The sequence below is a fragment of the Dasypus novemcinctus genome, chromosome 9 (assembly GCF_030445035.2).
Source record: "Dasypus novemcinctus isolate mDasNov1 chromosome 9, mDasNov1.1.hap2, whole genome shotgun sequence".
NCBI classification, from domain to species: Eukaryota; Metazoa; Chordata; class Mammalia; order Cingulata; family Dasypodidae; genus Dasypus; species Dasypus novemcinctus.
Window position 1 is genome coordinate 5,262,931 of NC_080681.1, and position 8,153 is coordinate 5,271,083.

The 8,153-nt window shown below is 36.1% G+C and overlaps 1 long non-coding RNA gene across 1 annotated transcript; it reads left to right on the top strand.

Annotated features, from left to right (window-relative positions):
* Positions 1-532: 532 nt before the first annotated feature.
* Positions 533-4,988, top strand: LOC131279676 (uncharacterized). Its single transcript, XR_009187058.2, has 2 exons — positions 533-1,140; positions 4,346-4,988. It is a non-coding gene; the product is annotated as an uncharacterized lncRNA (long non-coding RNA).
* The last annotated feature ends 3,165 nt before the right edge of the window (positions 4,989-8,153 follow it).

Genomic DNA, 8,153 nt, shown 5'->3' on the forward strand with positions numbered 1-8,153 from the left:
ACAAATGCAGGAAGCCCTAGGGAATTCTTACGTCTGAGACCACGGACGGAAAATGCAGGGAAGGTTGCAGCTAGGGTTTCCCAAACTTTAATGTGCATAGAGCTACCTTACAAGGGAGACTGCATCTCCAGCAAGCTCCCAGGTAATACTAGGGTTGCTGCTCCCAGAACCACACATTTGAAAGGCAAAGCTCCAGAGCAGCAGCGTCCAACGGGGACTGAGGAACCAAGCTGCTCATTCAATTACTTTATTTTATTTTAATAGTCACACGGGGCTAGTGGCTACCTTACTGGACAGGGCAGCTTTAGAGCGATTCACATACACACTACATTGTGATGAACACTGGTCTGGAGAACACCGGGTCACACAACTCCTTCCTTCAATAAGCGACCAATCATGCCGGCATCTGACTACACAACTTTGCATATTCAGTATGTATGACTGGAATTAAGTATTTAACTTATATATGGTTACTATTTATTATTAAATTGTACTTCAACTACAGAGATTGAAAGATAAGACACTTATCGCTCAGTCCCGGTTGGACAACATGCTGCTTGCCCCGACAACAACGGACAAAGGTCTTAGCGGGCCTGGAAGGTGAGCGGAAGCCTGGACGATGACAGGTGGAACGGTTAGCGGCCATCGGGCGGCCAGTCATCGTTCTACCCGAACTTGCTTGATATTTGAAGAGAGAAATAGTAGAATAACGTGCAACATTTGGGCAACAAGAAGTGTCCACAACCCTTTGGGAAGATTTACTGGCCATTTACAGAAGGCCTGTGTATATAATATGAAAAAGCTGCTCTCAACTTTTCCCCCAACCTTTTAAAAGAAAACTTATGCTACATCTAGGCTTTCTAGATGAAAAGAGGTTGCCGACGTATGATAAAGTAGAGTTAGAAAATCACATGTTTTGTAATGAGCATCTATTTAAAAAAAAAAAAAAAGAAAAATATCTTCTGGAAATGACTTGGAGATGGAATTTAGACTGCCTCTGGAAGCGACACCGGGAGCCACGTACAACCATGTTTTGTGGGTTAGAGGAGGTGAAGCAGAGAAGGCTGAGAAGAGGATGAGAAGATTCTTTGCCAGACTGGTCATATTTAGAAGATATTTTCATATTGTAACCATTGTTCTGTATGTCACTCCCTATGTATAGTTGACAATACTAAGTACTTTTTAAAAATATCTCTTCCTAGATGTTCTGAAGTGCCTGACGTACGTAAAAAGTAGAGGTAGTAAAAGAACACATTTTGTAAATATCTTTTTGTTAAAATTCATATAAAATATTATGGGGGGTTTTGGAATAGCCAAACCACCTCTCTGAATAGTTCACATTTTGTGCACTGGTTTGGGGGTGGGGGGAGAAGGAAGTGCAAGGGCTCTATGCTAGTGTGTTTAGAATGAGGCAAGATTAACCATTGTCCCTGTGTTCCCGCCCGCTTTTGGTTTTGTACTTTGCTGTGTATATAGTGTATATAATGGACAAACACGTCCTAATTTACATCTAGTCTTCCAGATGTTAAAGAGGTTGCCAGTGTATGAAAAAATAGTAAATACATTTTGTGTTAAAATTCCTAGGAAAGATTGTCTTCTGAAAACTTGAGCATTGTAGCCCACAAGGAGGGATGTGGAGGGAGGGATAAAAGGAAAGGGTTTTAGACCAGAATGTTCATATTTAGAAGACACTTTCAGATTATAACTTGTTAAATGTGTGTTTAGTCAAGACCGCTCTGTATATAGTGGACAAAATAAGTCCTTATTTGAAACATCTAGTCTGTCTAGATGTTTAGAAGTGCCCGACGTATGTTAAAAGTAGAAGTAGTAAAACATTATTTTGTAAATATCATTTTGCTCAGTTTCATAGGAAATACTGTCTTTTGGAAATAGGTTGCTAAACCGTCTCTCTGGGTAGCATACCTACTGCCTATATATTCATTCATTGATTTGGAGGAGGTGGGAGGGAAGCAATTGCAAAAGGTAATTTGCTAGTATGTCCGAACTTGGATAATTTCAGGCAAAACTTTTCTGTTATGTTCTTTGCATTTTGTTTGGTTTGTATATAGTGTATATAGTGGACAAATGAGTCCTAATTTTGCAACATCTAGGGGTTCACAGTATATGACAAAGTAGAGTTAGTAAAATTAGCATGTTTTGTATACTTTGTGTTGAAATTCATTGGAAAGTTTGTCTTCTGTTATTGACTTTCGGTATGAATTTGTTCAACCACCTCAGAGCATTGCACTTGCCTGTACTTGTCCACTGAACTGGTGGTGGAGAAAAGGGAATGAGGAAGGAGTGGTTCCAGGCCAAGATGGTCATGTTTAGGAGATACCTCAGATTATAACCTTGTTATGTGTGTTCAATTTTATTTAACATTATGTATGTAGTGGACAAGTAAGTTCTTATTTGAAATATCTAGTCTTTCTAAATATTTTAGAAGTGCTTAATGTGCTTAAAAATAGAGTTAGTAAAAGAACACTGTAAATAGCTTTTAAAAACTGGTGGGATATTGTCTTTGGAAATGGAACTGTACTCTTGTTCTTTGGTTTGAGGGAGGTGGGAGGGAAGAAAGTGCAAAAGGTGTTTGCTAGTGTGTACTAGAAAATTTCTGATCATCTTTTGCCCTGTATGTGCATTCATTTAACTTTGCTGTACTGTATATATTGTATATATACTGGACAAATGAGTCCTAATTTTACAATATCTAGTCTCTAGATATTAAAGAGGTTGCCAATGTATGACAAAAGTAGAGTTAGTAAACTAACACATTTTGTACACTTTGTGTTAAAATTCATAGAAATGCTGTCTTCTGAAAATGGCTTTTGGAAATGCAATTGTAAAACCACATCTAAGTGACATGTGCCTGTAAATCAGCCACTGGGTTTGTAGTAAAGAGAAGGGATTGGGAGAAATGAAGGGCTCTAGACCAGAATGTTTCTATTTAGAAGACGCTTTCAAATATAACCATTGTTACATGTGTATAGTTTATTTAACACTACTGTGTATATAGTGGACGAATTAAGTCCTTATTTGAAACATCTAGACTTTCTAGATGTTTAGAAGTGCACAACGTATGTTAAAAGTAGAGGTAGTGAAATAACATTGTAGATATTGTTTTGTTAAATTTCATATGAAAGATCTTTTGGAAATGGAGTGGTTACAGCACCTCCACAGCAGTTACATACTATGTGCTGTTTCAGGGAGGAGGGGGAAGGAAGTGCCAAGTGCTCTAAGGCAGTAAGTCTGTAGTTAGATAAGATAAACCATCATCTGTGTTCTGTGCATTTTCTTTTACTTTTCTGTGTAAATAGTGTATATAATGGACAAACTAGTCCTAATGTTATATCATCTAGTCTTTCTAGATGTTAAAGAGGTTGCCAGTGTATTACAGAAGTAGAGTTAGTAAACTAATGCATTTTGTACTTTTTTTTTTGTTAAAATTCATAGGGAAGACTGTTGAAAACGACAGAATTAAATTTGTGAAAGCAAAATTGTTCAAAAAAAAAAAATCCCCTCTAAGCATTGCAAATGCAAACCACTAAGTTGATAGAGGTCAGAAGGGGAAGGATTATAGGCCGGAATGTTCCTTTTAAGAAGACATTTTTGGGTTATATCCTTTATTATGTGTGCGGTTTATTCAGTGCTACTGTGTGTATTGTGGACAAGCTTAAGTCCTTGCTTGAAACAGCTAGTCTTTCTAGATGTTTAGAAGTAAACAACATGTTAAAGTAGAAAGTGTAAAACAATACTTCAGATATGTTTTCTGTTAATAAGTAGGAATGACTATTTGGGGAATGGGATTGTTAAACTAGATGTCTTGGAGCAGGATGCTGATGGGGTGGTGGTGGGGGCAGGGAAGGAAGTGCCCAGGGAAGGTTCTTTGCCTGTGAGTTGTGAGACAAGTTCAGATTGTCTGACCATTGTTCTCTAGGCATTTTAGTTATTACTGTGTATTACAGGACAAGACCTAATGTCCAAAGTATGTAAAAAATAGAGGTAGTAAAATAATCCCTATATAAAGGTTCTTGTGTTAGTTTTAGGATGTACTGTCTTCTGGGAGTGGCCTCTGTCCATCCACCTTGAAATGGTGGGTGAGGAAGATGAGGAAGGGCAAAGGGAAGGGCTCCTTGGTAGTACTCTATATCTAGAAGACAGTTGTAGATTATAACCATAGTTCTATAAGTACATTTTTTGGTAAAAATACCTGTGTTAATTGCAGATATGGTTCATACTTTACTTCACATCTAAGCTTTTTAGATACCTTGAGGTGACAATGTATGATAAAATGTAGAGCTAGTGAATTAATGAATTTATAAATATCTTTTTTTTTTTTTTTTAGTTAATAGAAGCATTTTTGACGTGGAATTGTTAAACCACCTCTGAGCAGTATGCACCAGGACTTGTTCATTAAATCGGCTGCAGAAGGGCAGGGGGAGGGGTATATGCAGATGTGTTCATATTTCCATTTGAAGCTAACAGTGTGTGAGCATCTCTTGGCTATACCATAGGAAAACATTGTTAATTCAATAGAAACATATGTTCTTGCTAATAATTCAATATAGATCTGATAATGAATTTTCTTAGAAGCATTATACTTATTGTACTCCTGCTTTTGTCTCACTTTAACTTGAGCATTATTAAGGGAGCACAGTATTTGTAATTCTGCCAGTATCTATAGAGGCCTGTTGATATTTTTGTCCCCAAGAAAGGAATACATTTTTTTCCCGCTGAGATGGTGTCATATATTCTTGGTCATCACAATATCTCATGGCTTTGGGGCTGTGAGTTGGTAAATATTCATGATGTGTGATAAAGCATGATACATTCTGTGAGATCTTGACTAGATAAAAATGTATGCTCCGTTGTGTCTATACACACACAGGACCTAAAGGTTATGTCAAACTAAACTGCTTGTGATTCTGGATGACTTTTGTGTTCTTTGCTTCTTGTGCTTTTCAGTTTTCTATATTGCACAATTAAAAGTTTGAAAAAAAATAAATGTTACTTTAAAAACCTTAAAAAAAAAAAAAAAAAGAAAGATAAGACACTTAAAAGAAAAAAGATTTGCTACAATTGGGTTTTGTTAAACAGCTTTATTGATATTTTTGACATACAATAAGCTACATATATATAAAGTTTATTTGACTGGTTTTGACATATACCATCACCTATAAGCAGGTAAATGAACATATCCATTACCCCCAAAAGTTTCCTTGCTCCTCTTGGTAATCACTTTGCTATCCTTTGTCCATCACCAGACAACCACAAATCTACTTTCTGTTACTATACATTGGTTTGCATTCCAAGAATTTTATATAAATGGCACCATAAAATGATATTTCCTAAGGTTTTATATAAATGGTAGTATGTACTCATTTTTTTTTGTTGTTCATTTCTTTCACTTTTATTTTAAGATTCATCCAGATTGTTGCATGCATCAGTGGTTCATGTTTTTTTTTTTTTTTTGTTTTTTTTTTATTGCTGAGTATTATACTACAATTTGCTTATCCATTCACTTGTTAACAGACATTTTGGTTGTTTCCAGGTTTTGGCTACTACAAGTAATGCTGCTATGAACATTTATGTATAAGTCTCTGTATAGACAAATGCTTTCATTCCTCTTGGGTCAGTCCTAGGAGTTGAATGGCTGGCTCATACGTAAGCAAGTGCTTAAGTCTTTAAGAATCTGCCAACATGTTTTCCAAAGTGGTTTCACCATTTCACATTCTTATCAGCAGTACATGAGTGTTCCAGGTCCTCCACATTCCTGCAAAAACTTGGTGTGGTCAGTCTTGTAAATTGTAGCCATTCCACTAGGATTACAGTGGTATCTTGTTGTGATTTTACTTTAAATTTCCAGAGTAAGCAGCTGTGTTAAGCACATTTTCATGTACTTATTTGCCATCTGTATATCTTTATTTTGGTGAAGTACCTTTCAATATTTTTGTCCTTTTTTATTTTTCGTCGTTTTCTTATTTATTGCGTTTTAAGAGTGCTCACATGTTCTGGATACGTGTTCTTACTCAGGTTTGAGCTTTGCAGATATTTTCTCCCTGTCTGTGACTACCTTCTCATTCCTTTAAGTGTTTTTCAAAGAGCAGAAATTCTTAATTTTGATGAAGCCCAATTTATATATTATTTCTTTTCTTTTAGTGTTGTATATAAGAAATCTTTGTATATAAGAAAACAAAGATTTTCTTATATTTTTTCTTCTAGAAGTTTTATAGATTTAGGTCTATGCTCTAAATCTAAGTTAATTTTTGTTTACAGTACGAGGCAAAAATCAATACTTTTTTTGCATATACATCTGATTATTTCAGCATCATTTACTGAAAGACTATTGTTCTCTATTGAATTCCTTTCCATCTTTGTTGAAACTCAACTATATATGTGTGACTATATATGTGTGGGTCTGTTTCTGGACTCTATTCCTTCCATTGATCTATCTTTCTTGAAGCCAATATCATATTGACTTGATTGCTATAGATTAATAATTAAGTCTAGAAGTCAGGTAGTACTAGTACTCTACCTTTGTTCTTTTCTCAAAGGTATTTTAACTGTTCTATATCCTTCATATTTCCAAATGAATTTTAGAATAGATTAGTCAATTTCTCTATATATATATATTTTAAAAACCTGCTGGAATTTTGACTGAACTTGCATTGAATCTATAGATTAAGTTGGGTTAGTTTAACATTTTAATAATATTCAGTCTTCTGGTACATAAACACAGTTATCTGTCTGCATTTATTAGCATTAGTTCTTCTTTAATTTCTCTCAGCAAAGATTCTAAATTTTCAATGTCATATTTTGTCAGGATTATCCTTAATTATTTCATATTTCTTTTATTATATTTTAAGTGGTATTTTTAAAATTTCAGTTTCAATTGTTCTTTTTTCACTTTTTTTAGGAGGTTCCAGGAATTGAAACTGGGACCTCATACAATTGAAGCAAGTGCTCAATCGCTGAGCTACACCATTCCCTTCAATTGTTCATTGTTAGTATAAAGAAATACAGTTGATTTTTATATTGACCTTGTACCCTGCAACCTTGCAGAATTAATCTATTAATTTTAATAGTTTTTGGTAAATTCCACCAGATTTTTCCACACAGTCAATCATATCATCTGCAAATAAAGACAGTTTTACTTTTTACTTTCCAGTGTGGATACCTTTTATTTATTTTCCTTGCCTTATTACACTGGTTAGAACCTCTAGCACAATGTTGACTGTAAGTGGTGAAAATGAGCGTCCTTGCCTTGTTCCTGATCTTAAAGGGAACGTATTCAGTCTTTGCCACTAAATATGTTTACATTTGATTTTTCATAGCTATCCCTTATCAGATTGAGGGAGATCCCTTTTATTCTTAGTTGCTGACTTTTTTTTCAAGAATGGACGTTGGGAAACGGACTTTGGCTCAGTGGTTAGGGCGTCCTTCTACCACATGGGAGGTCTGCGGTTCAAGCCCCGGGGCCTCCTTGACCCGTGTGGAGCTGGCCATGCGCAGCGCTGAAGCGCGCAAGGAGTGCCGTGCCACGCAGGGGTGTCCCCCGCGTAGGGAGCCCCACGCGCAAGGAGTGCGCCCATAAGGAGAGCCGCCCAGCGTGAAAGAAAGAGCAGCCTGCCCAGGAATGGCGCTGCCCACACTTCCCGTGCCGCTGACGACAACAGAAGCGGACAAAGAAACAAGACGCAGCAAATAGACACAGAGAACAGACAACCGGGGTGGGGGGGAATTAAATAAATAAAAATAAAATCTAAGAAAAAAAATGGACGTTGGATTTTCTCAAATGCTACCTTGCATTTATTGAGATAATTATATAGCTTTCTTTTTCAGTCTGTTATAATAGTGAATTACATGGATTGATTTTCAAATGTTAACCAGCTTTGCTTTACTGGGATAAATCCTACTAGGTCATGCTGTATTATCCTTTATTGTTTGTTTGTTTTGTTTTAGGAGGTACCAGGGATTGAACCCAGAACCTCATACAGAGGAAGCGGACACTCAACCACTTGAGCTGCCTCTGCTCCTGTATTAGCCTTTTTATTTATTACTGGATTCAATTTGCTAATATTTTTAGGCTATTTACATTTATACTCAAAACAGATATTTGTCTGCAGTTCTCTTTTCTTGTATAATAATGTCTT